Source organism: Rhinatrema bivittatum, chromosome 4, assembly GCF_901001135.1.
Source record: "Rhinatrema bivittatum chromosome 4, aRhiBiv1.1, whole genome shotgun sequence".
NCBI lineage: Eukaryota > Metazoa > Chordata > Amphibia > Gymnophiona > Rhinatrematidae > Rhinatrema > Rhinatrema bivittatum.
This window is the reverse complement of record NC_042618.1, coordinates 175,556,097-175,579,440: the sequence shown is the minus strand read 5'-3', so window position 1 is coordinate 175,579,440 and position 23,344 is coordinate 175,556,097.

Sequence of the window (23,344 nt, the reverse complement as noted above, 5' to 3'; positions counted from 1 at the left end):
ATGAAATGAAACTCTAGGGAGGATGACTCAGAACCAAAGTCAGGAAATATTTCTTCACAGAAATGGTGGTGGATGCCTGGAATGCACTTCTAGAGGAGGTGGTGAACACAAAAACAATCGAAGGATTCAAAGGGGCATAGGATAAACACTGTGGATCCCTAAAAGCTGAAGGATGGAAATGAAGAAAAGGGTGCATGGGGGTAACCTGCTTTATGGCAGTTACTACTACCCTTAACAATATGCATGGGGATTACTACCCATAACCAATAAGCCTTGATGCTTTTGACGCAACAGCTATCCATTTTGATATCGCTTTCTGCTTTGATGGCGAGGGGGAAAAGGGGAATTGGATTCAGAGGGCAACTAACATAGGCCCCAAGTTTTATGGTCTGGAGTACTGATATGCAGACATAAGGGAAAAAGAACAGAACTGCTTCTAGGGCCAAGTTCAATAGCAAAGTACACGAAGTAGCATTGTCTGAATTTCAAGATGGCTCCTCACTCAGTAAAAATGCTGCTTTGTTAATATATAAGGCTTGGGGGTAAACTGCAAGGACTGCAGTTACTATCCTTAACAAAAACATGGGGGTAACCTTCACAGAATGGCAGTTACTATCCTTAACAGAAACATGGTGAGTAACCTTCATGGAACGGCAGTTACTATCCTTAACAGAAACATGGGGGGTAACCTTCATGGAACGGCAGTTACTATCCTTAACAGAAACATGGGGGGTAACCTTCACGGAACGGCAGTTACTATCCTTAACAGAATCATGGGGGGTAAACTTCACGGAACGGCAGTTACTATCCTTAACAGAAATATGGGGGTAACCTTCACGGAACGGCAGTTACTATCCTTAACAGAAACATGGGGGTAACCTTCACGGAACGGCAGTTACTATCCTTAACAATCTTAGACTATGTGTATGCAAATACATCTGATGAATTATCATTATGGATATCTCAAAAACCAGATTTGTTTGCGATCCTTGCAGTGAACCCCTGCCATAGAATTCTAAGGAATGGGGACAATTGACATTGTAGTTTTTTTAGACAAGGTCTTCGTTAGCACTGAGTCTGACTAAAGCCTATATATAAATGTTATATTGGAGAAAGGAGAAATGCTCTGCAGTAAAGTAGCATACTTTCAGAAAGAATTCCATGTTTTTTGGTAATGGCCAAAACTAAGGACTTGCATTGTTTCTTAGCAGGCTTAGCAAAAACAAGCAATGTTTTTCACATGGATAATATGCAAAAAAATGGCTTTGCAACATTCCTATTGTAAAAATAAAAGTAAAAAATCTCAGTCTGCCTAGTTCAGATAGGAATACTGGTCTCTATAGTGGCTGAGCATTTCCTCTTACATGATGTTATAATCTGCAGGAGTCAGGGGCAGAGAGAGATTGCTGCCTGGCTATTACTTGCCATGTGCAGCCTTCATTCGGTCTGTACTGGAAAACCTTTCTTTCTTTACCCATTTCTTTTCTTAAACTGTCATGAAACGTTCTCACCCGGGACCATCACTGAAATCTTCAATTTGATTGCTATAATCCATCCACATTGCACTCCATTTGCATTTTTTTATTTTTTTTTTTTTACACAAAAGGTGCCCTCAGTGCTAGCGCTTTCATGTTCTGTGTAAATATTGAAATAAGAAGGTGAACAGGGTAAGAAGAGGAAACTGTGTGCCTGACAGAGTCACAGAAAAGTCACTCTTGGGGAGTTTCTTTTGTTAACAGGGAGGCGGGGAGGACGGGGTGGTAGAGGGCAAATAAAGGTCACCTGAAAGATTTCCCTTTCATTGGGTTCGTTAGCTGGGCCACCTGTAAGGATCAGCTCCTGGCGGTCTGGTTTTTTATTGTTGAACACAAAGAAAAAAGGATTTGAAAAAATGAAGAGAATCTGCTTTGGAGAAGTTGAGCCATGTTCCTTAAAGTAGGCAGGCAGAATGTGAGTGTGTTGTATCAGCGTCTTGGCCCTTTGGCTAAGATAAAGCATCAGGTTTGAGCCAGGAACCGAGGACGGTCTCGTCTGTCTTTTGGCCGAGGCTGTGAACCTGTACAATACCGGAAGCGGGGATCGGAGGAGGACTAATGCCCTGCCATCAGACCCTATTGGTAAAACAATTATATTAGAACCATTGTCAAAGCAGGAGGTTTAGAATTTTTTGCTGATTTTTTTTGTAATGTCCAGGAAAGATTTGACTTGGTAATCGAATAGTGTTCTTTCTCCTTGTTTTCCCACTTGAGGGCCAGTAAGAAAAACCACTGTGACGGTGAGATAGCTAGCAGCATGGTAAATGGCTAAACTCACTTGTGCACATAAACACATGGATGTGCATTCTGTTACAGAGGATCCCTGTTAGGGTGACCGCACCACAAAATGGGATGATAATCACTGGATGATGATGGCAACCGGTGCTCAAAATATATTAGAAAGCATATAGCAAAAATATTAAGGGTGCATAGAAAAATCTTTGTTTCATTAGATTTTTTGTTTTGTTTTCTATTTCTTTTTTTGAGGGGGGGTCCATTTTTTGTTGTTGTTTTTGTGGGGTTTCTGTCATTTTAATGTGTGCTAGAACAGTAGAAATAAAACAGAATTTTTTTGTGGGGGAGTTGTATTTCAGATGGACAACAACACAAAACAAAACAAATGTCATTGTGATTCACCTGTTTTTGGGATTTTTTTTAAACGTCAGCTCATCCCTAAAAGAATTTCATCTGATGCACTAAATTACCCAGCAGAGCATCAGAAATTCACAAGCTGTTGGGATCGATGTTCAATGTGAAACAAACGTATTCTTCCTGGTGGTCAGATCCTCTACATTTTATCGAGTAAATTAAGTCCTGATATTAACTTGTGAGAGAAGGTACAGAGAAAGGCAACCAAAATGATAAAGGGGATGGAACAGCTCCCCTATGAGGAAAGGCTGAAGAGGTTAGGAGGAGAAGAGATGGCTGAGGGGGGATATGATAGACGTGTTTAAGATCATGAGAGGTCTTGAACGAGTAGATGTGAATCAGTTATTTACACTTACGAATAATAGAAGGACTAGGGGGCATTCCATGAAGTTAGCAAGTAGCACATTTAAGACTAATTGGAGAAAATTCTTTTTCACTCAACGCACAATAAAGCTCTGGAATTTGTTGCCAGAGGATGTGGTTAGTGCAGTTAGTGTAGCTGGGTTCAAAAAAGGTTTGGATAAGTTCTTGGAGGAGAAGTCTATCAAGGGCAACAAATTTTCACAAAAGTCATGTTACGGAAATTAAATTAGTCAATTCTTATACATTTCCATGTGCTAAACATGAATGTGACTGTGAAAATGCAAAATTGGCTCTAGTTTTTTTGTAATATGCAATAATATAATTACATCTTGAACTATATGCCATAGCTCACTGGGCAACAAATTTTCACAAAAGTCATGTTACTGAAATGAAATTAGTCAATTCTTATACATTTCCATGTGCTAAACATGAATTTGACTGTGAAAATGCAAAATTGGCTCTAGTTTTTTTGTAATATGCAATAATATAATTACATCTTGAATTGTATGCCAATAGTAGGAGCCCTACGGTTAATACCGTTTGAAAAATGAAGTCATAGACTACGTCTTAGATTTCTTTGCTTGTCTCTTGTACACCTGCTCAGGAGCATCTCTGCGGAGTGTCCAGCAATAGTCAGCCAGCATGAATATTTCAAATGCTCACCCTTTCTGACTGGGCTTCATATAGTACACTGCTGACGTCAGCTTACTCAGCAGCAGCATGGCAGTAGAACTGCATTGCATCAGAAAATGATGTAATAAACTCTGGATGATGTGTGCATGATGGTATTATGCAATATGATGCCATATTACATCATTCTAGGCTTATTTACAGTCCTACTGGATAAATTTACATGACTAAACATAGAAAGTGAACTATATTAAATATCTTCAAAACGTGAGCCAATAAAAACTTTTCATGGTCATATTCGTGTTCAGCACATCAAGATACTACAGAGTAGGACCTTTTTAGGTCAGTAACACTTTCATTGTTGCCCAGTGTAACAGCTATTAATCAAGTTTACTTAGGGAATAGCCACTGCTATTAATTACATCAGTAGCATGGGATCTGCTTAGTGTTTGGGTAATTGCCAGGTTCTTATGGCCTGAATTGACCACTGTTGGAAACAGGATGCTGGGTTTGATGGACCCTTGGTCTGACCCAGCATGGCAGTTTCTTATGTTCTTATGTTCAGGTTTGGCCAGGATCCAAAGGGGTTACGTGATCCCAGTGGTGGTTAAGTAACACGCTGTTAACCCTTCCCCCCATGGTACAATTATTAGTCTTGACATTTATATAGTGCAGAGGTTCCCAAACCAGTTCTAGAGGATCCTCTGCCAGTCAGGTTTTCAGGATATCCACAATGAATTTGCATGAGATAAAGTTTGCATGCTGTGCAGGCAGTGCGTGCAAATTTATCTCATGCATATTCATTGTGGATATCCTGAAAACCTGACGGGCTGGGGCTCCCTCCAGGACAGGTTTGGGAACCACTGATGTACTGCATAATAGACGCACAGAATGCTGTTCAGACACACAGGGTAATTTTCAAAGTCATTTCTATGGGTAAAATGGTGCCTTACCCCGGAAACGTTTGTTATAAAATTGCTGCCCAACCTATGAGCAAACCTCTGTGCAAATATCATGTTTGAATGTAAGTTTACCTGGACTATGCAAAGGCATTCCAGGGGTGCAGTTGGGGAGTGGTTTAGATTTATTCACATACTTTTAGATTTTTAAGAGTATGCATGTACATTTTCCTGAAAATTTCCTGTGCACAAATTAGCAGGTGTAATTGTAATAGAGGTAGTTTTGATTAGATAATTTTTGACGCAAACCTATGTGCGTACGTTTGCTGGGAAAATTGGTGTAATTTATGCACTTATTTACTGACTTTCTTTATGCGGGATGTTACAAAATTATCCCATAATAGACAGCCCTACCTGGAGCTTACAGTCTAATCAAAACAGATGGGCACGTAATGAAAAACAAACAATTGGCTTTGCATTAAGAGAGCTATAAACCACAGAGAACTCAAAGGGGCAGTAAACAATATAAATAAATAGAGTATAAGGTCATGGAGATTCTCAGTCTCAGCTAAAAGGCCAAGAAGAGACTGCTCTCAGCACATGACCCAGATGTTATGTTTGATATTAGCCAAAAAGAGGACAAGAATTGATCTGAGCACATAGGAGTTGAAAGATATGGAGCATGCATGAATATCGCATAGATAGGCCTTAAACCTCATAGGCCCACACATCTTCAGCACTGCCCAAGGACCTCACTCCTGCTCTTCGTCACCCCCTGCTATTCCACTGCTAAGCCCCAGTACAAGCCTGTCAATGCACTTTCCCTGGAATAGTAAATGACACTTAATTATGCAATGCTTTTGTAGACAAAAAGATCTTTGGAAGGACCAGACTGAGACATTCAAACTTAATTTACTTGGGATCTAATACTGATCCGAGTTAAGCTAGAGAGGCTGAAGAAGGCCGGTGTCCTTTGTCATTGCTTCCTACACAACGAATGACAGACAGTTGTGGCCTGTGAAATGTTTCAAGGCATTTTTGCAATGTAGCAATGACTTTTGGTACATCAGGTGAGCTAATGTCATGGCATCAATCAGAATGTGAAAAAAAACAAAAACTTGTTAACCAACTTTCACTTCCTGCCCTCCCAGATCCGCAGGGTCAAAATTCCCTCCAGCTGTTTCTCATGTCTTTGCAGTCAGTGTTGCCTAATGGTGATTTGTACGTTGTGTCACTCCTCTTCAAAATAATAGGCATTGTGAAATCCGAGGGGATGAAAGATGTACGAGAAGAAAGGGCAGGCTCAGGTTAAGGAAGACCCACCTTCAGGCACAGATATATTATGTGACATATATTATGTGACACCAACCAGCTTCTGACTGTTTAGTTATTTAATCATCTTTATATTCCATCCTTACAAATAGCTCAAAATGGACTTCAATAAGCATGCATAAATAATACAAAATAGCATAAAACAATTAAAACATTAAATCACAAACTAGATATACAGTATATAAAATTAGCCCTGAACACCCAGGACATCACTTAAATGTACAACTAAGAGTAAAAACACTTGAATGAATATGTCTTTAGCATACCTGAGCAAACACGTAGGTGCTCAGGAAGAGAATTCCAAAGGCAAGGAACTGCCACCGAGAATGATTGGTCTCTAGTTATTGAAAGCCTAGCTATTTTCAAGCCAAAGAGTGCTTAGGTACATGTCTTACTAGTTTTTCCTTCAACTATTCTGGACCCAAGCTCTGACCCACCCTATAGGCAATTATATATTTGTCAAAATTTTTATTATGGCTGTGACCATATTATCCACATATTTGTAAATTGGGGGGATGTACAAATTTTATAAATAAATAAAAATAAAACTGTCAGTTATTGTGCCCATAAGCTGAAGGCAATCAATGTAAGTTTTTGATCATCCTATTAATTAATACTATACCCAAATCCATAGCTAAACAATCATGGTGTTGCACTTGGGGGTGGACCCTTGGTCCTGGAACTGTGCGGGAACTGCCCCAGGGGGCGGAGCACTTAAGGAGACAGAGGCAGTGTAGAGCTTCACCATTGGAAGCCCGAGGTCCCCCTGGAAGGAGCCCGTAGGGACCCGGGCCACTTGGACTTAGGTGGGCCTTGCAGGGTCTCCTTGGAGAATGGAAGTCTGGTGTGCCCACTGAGACTAGAGGAGCGCTATCGGGTTTGAGGCTGGAGACAGCTTGAAGCAGAGAGAACCAGTATAGTGATGGTAATGGCAAGGCTAGGGACAGAGCTAGAATCAATGAACAAGGTTAGGCAAGCAAAGGTCAGAATCCAGAGGTCAGTCCGAGGAGTGGTCAATGAAGCAAGTGTCAGGAGCCGGAGGTCAGACGAGGTCAAGGAACAGGCTGAGGTCTTTGGCAGGTGGCAGGCAGGTCAGGAATAAGCTGAGGTCTTTGGCAGGCAGCAGGTAGGCAGGCAAGTCAGAAACAAGCTGAGGTCTTTGGCAGGCGGCAGGCAGGTAGGTCAGAAATAAGCTGAGGTCATACCAGTAAGTCAGTCTGGGGTAAGACCAGGGAGACTAACAGACGGACATAGGCACAAGCAGGATAGGAAGCAGGAACAGAACTGGAACAGAAGGATCCTGGAACAAGACTAGGGATAAGCAAGCAAGATACAAGAAAAAGGGCAATCTCAGAAACAAACCGACCCAATTGCTAAGGCAAGGAAGTGAGGCCAGGAACTTCCTTTTAACAGGACCTCAATCAGGGTGTGCCGCGGAACTAGGCCCCGCCCTGGAGCCTATATCAGAGCGGCTAATCTATGCGCACGTGCCTAGGGGCGTGGCCCAGGATGCTGAGGACGCCGAGGCTCAGTGTGAGGTCTGGCGCACAGCTGCTGGCCCGGCGACCGCCGCCGCGGGACCCCAGGGCCTAGCTGGACTAGCAAGGGCCGCGAGGGAGACTGAACTGGGACTCGCTGTGGAACCCTGAAGGTGAGCAGTCCCGTGCACGGGATGGCCGTGACGGGGCACGTAACACATGGTGCTATATTTTGGATTGACTGTAACTTCTTCAGAAGGTTTTTTTTGTAATCCTAAATATAAGATCTAACTAGATAAATGACGCTTGACCGACGTGCCGTAAATGCACAGTAGAGAGCAGCTCTACTGCGCATGTGCGGGCGAGCACGTCGGTCTTAGGCAACGTCAGGAAAAAAAAAACATGGCGGCGGTAGCGGCGGCGGTGGCGGCGGCGGGCGGTGGCGGCGGCAGCGGGCGGCGGCGGTAGCGGCAGCAGGCGGCGGCGGTAGCGGCGGCGGCGGGCGGCAGCGGCCAGTAGCGAGGGAGGGAGGGACGGACTGAGTGGGAGGGACGGAGAGAGAGAGTGGGAGGGAGTGACTGAGTGAGAGGGAGGGACTGAGTGGGAGGGAGGGACTGAGTGGGAGGCAGGGAAGGAGGGATTGAGTGAGGGGGAGGGACTGGGAGGGAGGGACTGAGTGAGGGGGAGGGACTGGGAGGGAGGGACTGAGAGGGACTGAGTGAGAGGGAGGGAGGAGTGGGTGAGTGTGTGGGAGGGAGGTAGGGGGTGGGGAAGAGTGAGGGGGAGAGGGAGAATGAGGGAGAGGTGAGAGTCAGGGATGTAAGTGGAAGGGGGAGAGGGAGAATGAGGGAGAGGTGAGAGACAGGGATGTGAGTAAGTGGAAGGGGGAGAGGGAGAATGAGGGAGAGGTGAGAGACAGGGATGTGAGTAAGTGGAAGGGTAAGAAGTTGTGGAGCAGAGAAAAAGGGAGTGGAGGAGGGCTGAGGGGGAGGGGATGGGATTGAGAGAGGGTGGGGAGTGACTGAGGGAAGGGGAGAGAGGTGGGAGTGACTGAGGGAAGGGGAGGGAGGTGAGAGTGAGGGAAGAAGGCAGTGGGAGACAGAGGGTGAGTAAGACTGAGTGGAGGAAAGGGGAGGAGTGAACGAGGGGAAGGGGGAGAGAGGGAGAAAAAGTGTAGAAGGGTGCTGTGTTAGAAAATGGACTGAAAACAAAATGTAATGTAGCCCGTTTTAACGGGCTTAACGGCTTGTGTTATAATAAAGCAAGCATGCTACTGATAGGAAGTTCAGATCTCATTCCGAGATCTGCCTCTCTACATCAAAAATTTCACAATAATCCAGCCCCAAATCTTAGCTTGCTTGTTTGCCATCTCCACCTGGAAGTTGCACCACCACCTTAAATTTAACATGGCCAAAATAGAAACTCTGGTCTTCTTTCCAAAACCCCTTCCCTCTTTTTCTGACTCTGTGGGGCCAATGCAATAAATTTGCATAGAAAGAGGGCGCTGAACAGTCAGCGCCCGCTTTCTTAATGTGCCCCAGGATTTATTGTCCTAGGGGGGGTGCCATGCAATATTTAAATTAGGGGGTCATGTTAGCAAGGAGGCGCTAGAGTCGCTTGTGCGACCCTAGCACATCCTTGCTAACGAGAACCCGATTGGTTTTCATGACTCGGCCATCCGCCGGCAAGTTTATCAGCATCAGTTTTCCTTACCGGTGGATGGCCGAGTCACGAAAACCCACGCCGAGTTTATTGGCGTCAATTTTCTTGACCGGCGGACAGCCGTCATGAAAACCAATGCCAATAGACCCGACGTCAGTTTTCCTTACATCAGAGACCTTCAGCTTCAATGCAGCATACTATATGCCAGGATTCCCCTGAATCTGGTTGATAAGGGTTCATAGAATGAAGTAGCAGTACAGCTTTGCTTAGTTGTTTGTAATCAATGGTCATTCACCAACTTCCATCTGACTTCTTCATTGGCTAAACTGGGCTGTTGAAAGGGAAGGGTGTGCTGTATCACCTCTTGTCCAGCAAGTAATTCACCACCAAGTGAATTTCCTTCTCACCACTCTGGGTCTTATGCTGGGGTATATGAGCAATTTGTGTAGGCTGGGGCACATTTACAGAAGGCCAGGGGGTATGCCCAGCTTTTATAACATTTATCTTATAATCTCCTGGGGCCAATACCAGGCACCCCTGATTGAGAATCATAGTTGAAATGCTTAAGAAAGTGAAGTCCTTAACATAATCTCCTTCTGTAGGGCAAAATTGAGCTGGTGCTGCATAGATGGGAGATCTCCCACTTGTAAAAGTGGGTGATATCTATTAGGGGGATCCAGTGAAGGAGGGATTTCCACCTCCTGCCAGCACATCAAAACATTAATCATGGCATTGTGAGTATCAGCTATTGTGGCAGCATCAAGGACCTGCATAGTGCCCATCATGCATAGGGGGCACAATGACTCAGAGGTCACTTGGGTAAGGCAGCGTTCTAAGTTGTTGTCACCTAGGCAGGTATCTGTAATATAAAAATATAAATAAATAAATAAGCAAGATTGTAACTCACAGACAAAAACCATGAGCGATTTATACAAAGACAATAAAAACAAGCAAGCATTGTCTATAGGCATGGCCTCAGCAAGTTAAAAAGGTCCCACACTACATTCCACAACTTCAGATTGGGGGAATGCGTAGATTCTATTTATTTATTTATTTGTTTATTTATTTGTTTGTTGTTTGTTTGTTTATTTAGAATTTTTTTGTATACCGACAACCATATCGGTTCACATATAACTTAGAACTAAGACAGAATAGCTCTCATTTAGGCATAGCCTTTACAAGGAACAAGGATAACATAAGAATGTATAAAAGAGTAAACAGGTGCATGAATATTAGCAGGGTGTAGGTAATGAAAGGTACTAGGAGATAAACATTTTGAGATAGGTGCTGGGAGTCAAATGCATACAAAGAACTAGATACAAAAATTTAGGTTGAAAAGAGGGGGAAAGGAACTGAAGGAAAGGGGGAAGATACAACACAATTGAGCATTAAACATCATCATATGAACTCATTCTAGCGCCAGTGTCCCGATTGCAGCAAAGATTTTAGTTTTAACTAAACATTGTGTAACCCCAAACCAAAGCTGAGATCCGGACCAGCTAGACAGAAGGATATCCTAGGCTTTGGAATCTGCATCTGGCTGAAAGCAAAGCATTTTATCTGTTCCCAACAAGACAACTGAATCCTGCTCACAGCGCCAAATATAATGGGTGGGTTCCTTTGATTATAAATGTTGTGGGGAAGTAGATAACATGAACAAAGGAGATCAGTAAAAACATTTACTTTATAAAACAGTACTGTGGTACAAAAGAGTTCTGACAAAAATATAATAAGTGTCATAGGCAGTACATACTACAAAACACCGCAGCAAGAATACTGACTGGTAAAAGAAGGAGGGACCATATTATTATTATTTATTTATTTATTTTATATACCGACATTCATCTCAATTGAGATATCACACCGGTTTACATTCAGGTACTGTAGGTATTTCTCTATCCCCAGAGGGCTTACAATCTAAGTTTTTTGTACCTGAGGCAATGTAGGGTAAAGTGACTTGCCCAAGGTCACAAGGAGTGACAGCGGAACTTGAACCTTGGTCTCCTGGTTCATAGTCCAGTGCTCTAACCACTAGGCTATTCCTCCTCAGAAACTAGCTGAATTACACTGGTTACCCATAGAAAACAGAATGCAATACAAAACCCTATGTACAATACATAAACTAATACATGACAATAAAGCAGAATGGCTGAACACAGCACTACGCGTACATGTCCCACTTAGAAACCTGAGATCAGCCAACAAAGCACTCCTAACTGTCCCTTCAGTCAGGACAACTAGACTAACCCAAGTGAGAAAAAGGGCTTTATCCTTAGCAGGACCTATTCTGTGGAACACCATGCTACTAGAGATCAGACTACAAAGAGACTTCAAAACTTTTTTTAAAAGTTTAAAAACCTGGCTTTTTAAACAAGCCTTTTACAAAGAGAACGGAGAATTGAATATAAAAAACTGGCAGAAGAACATCAGCACATAGCACTTTTTTTTTCCAACACGTGCATTTTTTATTAGTTTATTATTTTAACTCACGGCTAACATAATAGAAATACACAGAGCATGAGAATTATACTTGTAAATAAAGTATGATACATGTATAAAAGGACAAGACTTATCACACTTATCAAATAATATTTATTATGAAATTATGTAACCAAACCTTAATGGCACTTGTTAGAATGTACTACCTGACACATTTATCAACTTTAATTTATGTGCCTGCATGTAAACCGTTGTGATGGTATATAACTTAACGACGGTATAGAAAACATTTTAAATAAAAAAATACATCATAGACTATAGCATGCACATAAGAAAATAATAGCATAAAAACTATTGCTAGCAGTACACATATGTACAGAGCAATAGAGAGAGAGAAAGACACACAACATATTAAATCAAAGTTCTCACATCCCTTATCCTGCTCCCAAGAGATAAACAGCATCCTGTTCAAGCTATTTTCCCCCGGGTGAGAGAGTATCTGTACAGGGGAATGATCTGCATCAAGCATTGTAACATCTGTTCTGAAGAATTTGGGGTTGGGAATAGAAATATATAGGGGTAGATTTTAAAAGGTTGTGTGGGCGTACATGTGCTTGCGCTACCTGGATTTACGCCCGTAACCTTTTTAAAATCCGGCCCATAGTGTGGAAGGCATATGCAGTAAGGATTTCTTTTTTCAAGCAATCCTGAGCCACAAACATGTGTTATTCAGATTTCTTTGTGTCAGGCAATGCTAGGCAATAAATCAGAGCTCAGTGTTTTACTTTCCTGTGAGGCTATTCTGATCCTGCACATACCTTCTAGATTACTTCTGGTCTACTGTTCCTAATTACAACATACGCCACTAAGCTAATAGCTAAGAAGAAAAAAATTGATCATGTTAAGCCAATAGTGAAAGAAATACATTGGCTTCCAATTGAACAGCAGACCCAGTTTAAAATTATGTTTCTGTTTTTAAGTGTCTTCATTCTGCAGCCTCTAAATATTTAGCAAATTTGCTCTTTGTTATTCTTCAAGATTGCTACATTCTTCACAATAAGTGCTGCTAGAAGTGCCATGTTACCCAGGACTAAAATTAGTAGGAACATAGAAAAGTAGTTTCCAATGTTTTGCACAACCTTTGGGAACCTGTTGCCACTTGAAATTCATTTGGAAATTAATTATTTAGGAATGTTTAGGAATAAACGTCAGAAGGGTCATCAACATAGAGGATAAAGTCATCAAGAATAAAGGAAGGAGAAAAGAGGTTGCTGAAGAAGGAAAGCTATTAATCAAAGTCCATGAGAAAGGCGGAAGGAGATTTATCAAGTAGTTGATAAATGACAACTACCTGGAGAGATAGTGGGGTGAAATGGTGGATGCAGTGGGCTTCATAGGAAAAAAAAGACTGGGATTGAGGTGGAAGAAGGGGTTGAAAGCTACAGGAGGGGGAGGATTACAGTCCAACAACTACTACCTCAGTTTACGGTGCAAGATATATGGGAGAAAAGATAATCTCCATGACAGAGAGCAACTGAAGCAAAGTCCTCAGGAGAAAGCTAGATCTCAGTCAAGCAAGGAAATGAAGAGCATGAGAAATAAAGAGATCATGAATATAGGCAAGCTTCTTGGAAATAGAGTGGGCATGCCACAGGGAACACGAGAAAGAAAGAGAAGATGGAGGGAGAAGGGAAATAGTGATAAAATTGGAGAGGGTAAAAGTTTGCTATGCACTGATAGGGTGAAATTTGTCTTACTGGGCCAGCATTGGGATTGATATTCGCACAGACCACCACTCCTCGGTTGCGTCCTCTTTCTGCCTCACAAAGAAACTGTTATGCTAGAACTGCTCACTCAAATAACTTGTCATATCGACACCACTATGCTATTTGTATATATTTTATTTTATTTTTTACCATGTAAGCAATTGCTCGCCACTTACCTGCTTTGCTCTTCAGTTAGAAATTGTTTAATCTATCACTTTTCTTCTAATGGCCTTGTTCTACTTTCCCTGTTTTAATGTAACTTTTCGCTTTCTGTGTTAACTGGTTCCCCCCCCCCCCCCAGTGTATTGTAAACCGGTACGATAGGACCTGGTCTTGAGCATCGGTATATTAAAAGAAGTCAAATAAATAAATAAATACATAAATAAATAAATAAATAAATAAATAAATAAATAAATAATATTCCCAGCTGAGAGTAGGAGGAAGAACAGGAGATTTCATAGATGAAAGGTAGAGGTGAGAAGACAGCGACAATGAAGAGACGCTGTCAGAGAGAGTGTAGATAGTTGGATAAGAGGAAGAAAACTTTTAAGACAGTGCAGGCCCTATGCCTTTTATGCTTCAAAACTCCTTTCCTAATTGTTTTTCATTTCCAAATCTGCTCTACTGTTCTATTCACAAAAATGGCCACTGTCTTGACCTAGTCCTTTCCTCCAACTGCTGTCTTTCAGACTTTTCCACCTCAGTTCTTCCTCTCTCAGACCATCATCTTATAACTTTAACACTAAACTACCCACTCCCACAGCCTCGTCCTATCATCACCAACATCTTCAGGAATCTCTAGGCTGTCGACCCTTGTATCCTTTCTACTGCTGTTTCACCTTTCCTTTCTTCCACTACATCATCTGAGTCAGCTGATGAAGCAGTTTTTTCTTACAACACTGAACTCTATTCTGCTTTAGATACTTTTGCCCCTCCTGTTGATCATCGAATAAGGTGCCCCAAACCCCACCTTTAGCAAAATCCATAGAATTTGTTTCCTCATTCCTGTGCCCGCTCTGCAGAATGATTCTGGCTAAAATCCCGTGTCCATGCAGAATTTATATATTTCATATTCATACTGACTATTTTCCAGTCTGCTCTTGCACTTGCCAATCAAGACTACTACATCCACCTGACAAACTCTCTTGTATCCAATCCTCGCCATCTCTTTGCCACACTCCATTCCCTACTCAAACATCTTTTGATTCCTTTTCCTCCTTCACTGCCCAGACTATGACTGACTTCTTTCATAATAAGATTCACGAAATTAGTATTGTGCTCTCAACCAGATTACCTCTTCTTCCCTGTCCCTCACTTCTTTTCTCTACCTTTCCCCTGGCTTCTGCCATGTTTTACTCCTTTTCTGAAGTCATAGTGGAAGAAACTGCCCATTTTCTCTCCTCCTCCAAACTCACTACTGTTGTGCTGGTGGTGGACCCTTGGCCCGAGGTGGGGTTGATGCTACCATAGGGCAAGCCCCACGGGAGATGGAGGTTGACTGGAGCTTCGCCAATAGCAGCCCTCGATCCCCGCAGGTTGAGCCCTTGAGTGCAGGGGCCGGCTGGTCTTAGGCAGGCTTCCATCAGACGATTCATAATGAAAGATGTAGCAGATAGCCAGGGACCAGCAGAAGTATCAGAGGGACCAAGGCAGGTCTGGAGAGGCAGGGAACCAGAGACCCAGGAGGCAAAAATGGGTCAGAAGCAAGGATAGGTGACGCCCGGGCAGTAGAAGGCTGAAGCCTAACAAAGCCAAGTCCAAGGAGATACCAGAGGCGAAGTCAGGAACAGGCTGTAGTTGGGGCAGGCGGCAGAGTTAGGCGAGGTACAGCGAAGCAAGGGTCAAGGCCAGTAATCAGTCCTGAGTATAGTCCAACGAAACAAGGGTCAAGGCCAGTAATCAGTCCTGAGTATAGTCCAACGAAACAAGGGTCAAGGCCAGTAATCAGTCCTGAGTATAGTCCAACAAAGCAAGGGTCAAAGCCAGTAATCAGTATTGAGCGTAGTCCAATGAAGCAAGGGTCAAAGCCAGTAATCAGTCCTGGGCGTAGTCCAACGAAGCAAGGGTCAAAAGCCAGTAATCAGTCCTGAGCGTGGTCCAAAGTAGCAAAGATCAAAGCCAGTAATCAGTCCAAGGCAAAGGCTAGGTAGGGACTAGGAACAGAGTTAGGAACAGGAACCAGGAACGAAGTCAGGAACAAGGACGAGCAACGAAGCACATGACTAGCGTGGAGACCTGTTGCCAAGGCAAGGAATGAGTGGCGGGCCCTGCCTTAACTAGCAGAGCCCGATGACATCATCATCCGGGGCTGTGGGTTAGTTTCCCGCCATGGCCCCTTTAAAGGTCGCCAAGGTGCGCACGCCTAGGAAGAGGCAGGACGCTGGAGGGCGGCATCTCCCCGCAGCACACGTGGGGAGACCCGCTGGGAGCAGGAGAGGTCTACAGAGGAGCCAGGAATGCCCGAGGAGGCAATGGGGTGCAGGAACACAGGCAACAGCCTACCGCCACCAGTGAGGACGGGCCAGGTCCAGGAGCCAGGTGCCAGAGGTGAGTAGGACCGGTCACAGACCTGCCGCGGGCGGGACACGCAAAAACTACTTGTTCCTCTGACCCCATTCCCACTCAGTTCCTCAGCTCTATTTTTACTGCAGTTATCCTTCCGTCTCTAACATCCTCAATCTATAATCTTACACTACTGCTGTTCCTGCTGCCTTCAAATATGCTGTGATCATATCATTCCTCAAAAAACCTTCACTGGACCATACCTGCCCTACCAACTATTGTCCCATCTCTTGCCTCCCTTTTGCTTCCAAACAAATTTGAACATGCCCTTCACTACCACTGACTTGACTTTCTTTCATCTCATGCCATTCTTGATGTGCTTCAGTCTGGTTTTCACCCTATATTTTCCACAGAAACAGCCTTTGCTAAAGTCTCCAATGACTTGTTTAATGCTAAAACCAAAGGCCTTTTCTCTGTTTTTATCCTCCTTAACCTATCTGCCGCTTTTGACACTGTTGATCACCAACAGTGTCGTGGATACTCTGTCCTCACTTGGATGTTGGGACTGTGTCCTGTCTTGGTTTTCTTCTTAACTCTCCCATTGTACTTTTGGTGTTTCCTTTGGCAGATCCTCCTCTAATGTCATCCCACTATCAATTGATGTGCCTTATGGTTCTGTCCTGGGCCCTCTTCTCTTCTCTCTGTATACTAATTTCCTTGGTGTTCTGATTTCTTCTCATGTCTTTCAGTACCATCTTCATGCTGTTGATTCCCAGATTTACCTCTCTGCACCAGAAATTTCATCAGGAATCCTGTCTCAGATCTCAGTCTGCTTACCTGGTATTGTTACCTGAATGGACCCACCACCTTAAACTCAACATGGCCAAGACAGAGTTCCTTATCTTTCTCCCTAAGCCCACTTCCCCTCTTCCTATTTTCTTTATTTCTGTGGATAACAATCAGGCCGATTCAGTAAAGTCCGCGGGAGAGCGGACGAACGCCCGCTCTCCCGCGGACTTGCACTTTCCCGGCACCGGAAGAAATTAGCGCCGACCTTTGGGTTGGCGCTAATTTCTGAAAGTAAAATGTGCGGCTTGGCTGCACATTTTACTTTCTGTATCCCGCACGCATACCTAATAGCGCCCTCAACATGCATTTGCATGTTGAGGGCGCTATTAGGTGCCGCGGGTTGGACGCGCGTTTTCCTCCCCTTACTGAATAAGGGGTAAGGGAAAACGCGCGTCCAATAGCAGGCTAACAGTGTGCTCCGTCGGAGCGCACTGTACTGTATTGGCCTGTTAGTAATACTTCCAGTCCAATCAGCCTGTAACCTTGGAGTCATCTTCGACTCCTTTTCCTCCTCTACACATGTTGCGATTCCGGGCCGGTCCTGGAATCGCCACCTACCCCGTCGTGCTTCCGGGTTGGGCCCGCGGTCCCCGGGCCTCCGGGGACCTCTGCCGCCGCAGGCCCGGCGCCTGTCCACCTCGCCTGGGCCTGCAGCTCCTTCTGCCACCGCGTCTTCGCTGCGTCGGAGCAGCCGGCGTCCAGCAACTGCTGGCTCCGTCCCCTAGACACGTGCACGCGTCCCTCCCTTCAATTTAAAGGGGCCAGCGCGGGAAACTCCAGCACAGCCTCAGGATGACGTCAGAAGCCCTCAGGGTATTTAAACCCTGCATCAAGATCTGCTCCTTGCCTTGCAACGAGGTTCCCAGGTATTCCTGTCTCCAGTTGCTGCGTTCCTGTATCGTTTGGCTTCTGCTTGGCTTCTGACCCCGGACCGGCTTACGTTGATTCCCTGGCTTTTGACTCCGGACTGGCTTACGTTGATTCCCTGGCTTCTGACTCCGGACCGGCTTACGTTGATTCCCTGGCTTCTGACCCCGGACCGGCTTACATTGACTCTTTGGCTCCTGACCTCGGACTGGCCTACGGTGATCCCTTGGTTCCTGACTCTGGACTGGCCTACGGTGATCCCTTGGTTCCTGACTCTGGACTGGCGAGCGACGACCCTCCGGCACTTAACCTTGGACTCCATCTGACTCGGCCCCCGCGGGCCCTCCTAAGTCCCAGCGGCCGGGTTCCTACGGGCTCCTCCTGGGGGGACTCCGGCTTCCAGGGTGAATCTCCTAAGTCCCAGCGGCCGAACTCCTACGAGCTCCTCTCGGGGGAGGATCGGCTTCCAGGGCGAAGATCTTCCCACCACTGCGCCAGCTCCATCGTCTCATCCTTCCTCGCCAAGGCCCTTGGTCGCATAGGGCTTCCAGAGTCACTCCTTCGGCCATCCACGAGTCTGTCCTTGCCACCTCCCGGTCGGGACCACTGCTGCAACCTCCTTCAGCCTTCGGTTCCGATCGGCCCAAGGGCCCACGAATCCAACAGATTGCAAGGCCATGGACCCGGCGGACCTTGCCGGCCTCAAGGCTATTCCGGGCATAGCCCAGAAACTACAACAGCAACAGATTTGCCTCGACACCTTGATGTCAACTGTCCAACGCCTGGCAGATCGGGTTGAGGGGGCCTCCGCAGCCAGTTCTGCAGCATCCTCGTCTCAGGCCCATGCGGGTTCCTCCGCTCCGGTACAGATGCCTTCTCCGCCTCGGTACTCGGGAGATCCAAAGGCGTGCCGGGGATTCCTCAACCAATGCTATACCCGCTTCGACCTTCTGCCCGCGCAGTTCTCCACGGATCGGGTCAAGACAACCTACATCATCTCCCTCCTGGACGGGAAACCCTTGGCTTGGGCCTCCTCCCTCTGGGAGCGCCAGGATTCCCGACTGAATAACCTTGTGCAATTCGTTAAGGCTTTTCGGAGAATTTTTGATGAGCCATCCCGCGCCTCCACGGCCGCCTCAGAACTGCTCCAGCTGAGGCAAGGCAACCGTCCCCTAGAGGAATACGCTATGGAGTTCCAGACCCTCGCCTCCGAGCTGGCCTCGGGGGAGGACAGCCTACATGGAATTTTCTTGGAGGGCCTTTCTCCACGGCTCCAGGACGAACTCGCAGCCCGGGACCTTCCGGACGACCTCCAGGAGCTCATAGAGCTGGCCGGACGAGTTGACCGACGCATCCAGCGCCGCTTCCGGGAGCGGAGGACCATCCAGGGGCATGCCGCTCGTCGTAACACGCCACCTCGGGGCTGAGCCACACCACCTGCGGCCGCTGCCCTTCCGCCTGAAGAACCCATGCAGTTGGGCCGGGGCCCTCTCTCTGCCGAGGAACGGAGGCGTCGACGCTCGCAGGGGTTATGTCTCTACTGTGGGAGCAAAGGACACTTCCTGGCACGCTGCACTGAACGTCCGGGAAACGCCCGAACCTAGAGTCTAGTGGGGAGTTGATTCTAGGCAGTACCTCTTCGAACTCCCCATGTACCGTCCCAGCGAAACTCTGTCTCCCAGGAGGAGGATTCGATACTCTGGCTCTGCTCGACTCCGGGTCCGGGGGGAATTTTATCCTCCGAGAGCTGGTACAACAACTACAGCTCGAGGTCTTGCCTCAGGAACCACCTTTGCGGGTCTCTTCCATCCAGGGGGTCCCCCTCCCAGGGACCATTACCACTCGCACTCGTCCTCTCCAGCTTCAGGTCGGGCTTCTTCATAGGGAGGAGATCTCTTTCCTCATCCTTGAGAGATCCATTCACCCGCTCATCTTAGGACTGCCCTGGCTGAGGAAACATTCTCCAGTGATAAACTGGGATTCGCTCCAGATCACGTCATGGGGGCCAGCCTGCGCCCACCGCTGTCTTCCTGCTCGTCCACTCCAGATGCTTCCGCTCCTGGCCGCTCCATTGGCGGTGCCACCACAGTACCAGGCCTTCCGGGATGTCTTCTCGAAAGAGAAGGCTGAATTACTACCTGAGCATCGGCCCTTCGATTGCGCGATTGACCTGCTGCCAGATACCACCCCGCCTCGCGGTAGGGTTTACCCTCTGTCTCTGCCAGAGACCAAGGCCATGTCTGCTTACATTAAAGAGAACCTGGACCGAGGGTTTATTAGACCATCTAACTCCCCGGCAGGGGCCGGCTTCTTCTTCGTGGCCAAGAAGGATGGGTCTCTTCGGCCCTGTATCGATTACCAGGGCCTGAACCAGATCACCCGATGAGACCGCTATCCGTTACCCCTGATTCCGGAGCTCCTGGACCGTTTGCAAGGGGCTCGCATCTTCACCAAGCTGGATCTTAGAGGGGCGTACAACCTCGTACGGATTCGACCAGGAGACGAGTGGAAGACCGCTTTTAATACCAGGGACGGTCACTATGAATACCTCGTCATGCCATTTGGCCTCTGTAACGCCCCAGCCGTGTTCCAAAATCTAATGAACGAAGTGCTTCGCGACCTCCTGTACACCTCAGTCATCATCTACCTGGACAACGTGTTAATATAGTCCCGGGACCTTGAGGAACATCGTCAACATGTTCGCCAGGTTTTGTTCAAACTAAGAGAGAACCAATTGTATGCCAAGTTAGAGAAATGTCAGTTCGAGGAGGAGTCCTTGCCCTTCCTAGGGTATATTGTCTCCTCTACCGGCTTCCGCATGGACCCCGGTAAGGTCGCCGCCATCCGGAACTGGCCTCAACCGGTGGGAGTGAAGGCGCTCCAGCGTTTTATAGGATTCGCCAACTTCTACCGCCATTTTATACCACAGTATTCCACCTTAGTGGCGTCTCTAACAGCCCTTAAGCGTAAGGGTGCCGATGCGCCTAAGTGGACCCCAACCGCCGTACAGGCCTTCCAGGACCTCAAGGAGGCTTTTCTTCAGGACACCTGCCTCCGACATCCAGACCCCTTACGTCCGTTCATAGTGGAGGTGGATGCCTCCAATGTGGCAGTCGAGGCCGTCCTCTCCCAGATCGCCAAGGACGGTAAAGCTCGGACATGCTCCTACTTCTCCCGTAAGTTTTCACCTGCTGAGAGGAATTACGGTATCGGGAACAAAGAGCTCCTTGCCATAAAACTAGCTTTTGAAGAGTGGCGCCAATGACTGGAGGGGGCCCAACATCCAATCGCGGTTTACACGGATCACAAAAATTTGGAACACTTATCTCATGCTCAAAGGCTCAACCCCCGGCAGGCGCGCTGGTCCCTCTTTTTTAGTCGGTTCAATTTCTCCCTTCGGTACCGACCACCGAACAAGAATGTTAGGGCAGACGCCCTCTCCCGTACCACCGAGGTCGAGGATATCCCGGAGACCCCTCAATACATTCTGGATCCGGCTAAAGTTCACCTGTCTGCCACTGAACTTGCACCAGCGGGGAGGACGGTAGTCCCTGTACGCTCGAGGAAGAGGGTCCTGGCATGGGCACACGACTCCCTGACGGCCGGTCATCCCGGGATCGCCCGGACTCTTGAACTGCTAACGGAGTTCTATTGGTGGCCACGGATGAAGGAGGATGTTCGACTCTATGTACAATCTTGTCCCACGTGCGCACAGCAGAAACCTTTACCTGGTCGCCCCTGGGGTCTCCTTCAGCCACTCCCTGTACCCACGGAACCATGGACTCACATTTCCACGGACTTTGTAGTGGAGTTACCCCCATCTGAGGGAAAGATGGTGGTTTGGGTCACTGTTGACCGTTTCTCGAAGATGGCCCATTTCGTGCCACTTGCCAAGTTGCCCACGGCTCCTGAGCTAGCAGAACTGTTCGTCCAGCATGTCTTCCGACTGCATGGTCTGCCTCTACATATTGCCTCGGACCGAGGGCCCCAATTCACGGCAAAGTACTGGCGGGCTCTCTGCAGGAAATTCGGGGTTCAGCTAGACTTAACCACAGCGTTTCACCCTCAGGGCAACGGTCAAGTTGAACGCACAAATCGAACCCTGAAGGCGTTCCTCCGGGCCTTGGTAGGAGAGATACAGGACAACTGGGTCGCTCTTCTCCAGTGGGCCGAGTTCTCTTATAATCGCCATCGACACTCTGCCACGCTACATTCTCCTTTCCAGTTGGTTTATGGGAGGGTTCCCAAGCCTACCCTACCATTACCGGTGCCTGTCTCCTCACCAGCGGCGCAACTGACGGCCAGCCAAATCCACAGACTTTGGCATGCCACACAGGAGAAGCTTCACCGCAATGCCGCTCGGTTCAAGGATTACGCGGATCGGTCTCGGCGACCTGCCCCAGTATTCCTGCCCGGCACTAAGGTATGGCTCAGTACCAAGAATATCCAGCTTCGGATTCCTTCCATGAGGCTAGCGCCTCGTTACATTGGACCCTTCCGGGTAGCCGAACGTGTTGGCGCGGTTTCCTACCGCTTACGTCTTCCTTCTACCCTTCGGATACATGACGTCTTCCATGTCTCCCTCCTCAAGCCTGTGGTCCTCTCTCGCTTTCGCCCACTGCCTCCGGAACCCACTGCAGTCACTTCAGACCCCGGGGCCACATACACGGTTAAAGAGGTGTTGGATGTTCGGGTCCGTCGTCATCGGTGGGAATACCTGCTGTCATGGGAGGGATATGGCCCAGAGGAGAATTCCTGGGAGACCTCTTCCCATATTCTGGATAAAGACCTTCTTCGCCTGTTTCATTCTGCACACCCGGACAAGCCGCGGCCCCCCGGGAGGGGGCATAGGAGGGGGGGTACTGTTGCGATTCCGGGCCGGTCCCGGAATCGCCACCTACCCTGCATCAAGATCTGCTCCTTGCCTTGCAACGAGGTTCCCAGGTATTCCTGTCTCCAGTTGCTGCGTTCCTGTATCGTTTGGCTTCTGCTTGGCTTCTGACCCCGGACCGGCTTAATTTGATTCCCTGGCTTCTGACTCCGGACCGGCTTACGTTGATTCCCTGGCTTCTGACTCCGGACCGGCTTACGTTGATTCCCTGGCTTCTGACCCTGGACCGGCTTACGTTGACTCTTTGGCTCCTGACCTCGGACTGGCCTACGGTGATCCCTTGGTTCCTGACTCTGGACTGGCGAGCGACGACCCTCCGGCACTTAACCTTGGACTCCATCTGACTCGGCCCTTGGTCGCATAGGGCTTCCAGAGTCACTCCTTCGGCCATCCACGAGTCTGTCCTTGCCGCCTCCCGGTCGGGACCACTGCTGCAACCTCCTTCAGCAACTCATCCTTCGGTTCCAATCGGCCCAAGGGTCCACGAATCCAACAACACTTCTAAAAAGGGCCATTTCTGTCTCTATAACATCACCAAAATCCTGTCCCTTCCTTTCAGAACATACTACCAGTCCTTTATCCATTCTCTCATCACTTCCTGCTTAGACTATTACAACCTGCTCCTCACAGGTCTTCTAGTGAACCATTTCTCTCCACTATAATCAATCCAAAATTCAGCTGCATGACTTATCTTTCATCAAAGTTGCTACATCTGTATAATCCCTCTTCTAAAAACACTAAATTGGCTTCCTATGCATTCCTGCATACAGTTCAAGCTCCTCTTACTTTCAAGACCATTCACTCTGTAGCTTCTCACTACCTCTCCTCTCTTATCTCTCTCTACATTCTTCCTTGTGCACTCTGCTCATCAGGCAAGTCACTCTTATCTATGCCCTTTCCATCTACCACAAATTCCCAACTCTGTGCTTTCCTCCTGGCTGCACCATATGCTTGGAATAGACTTCTGATGTGGTGAATCATG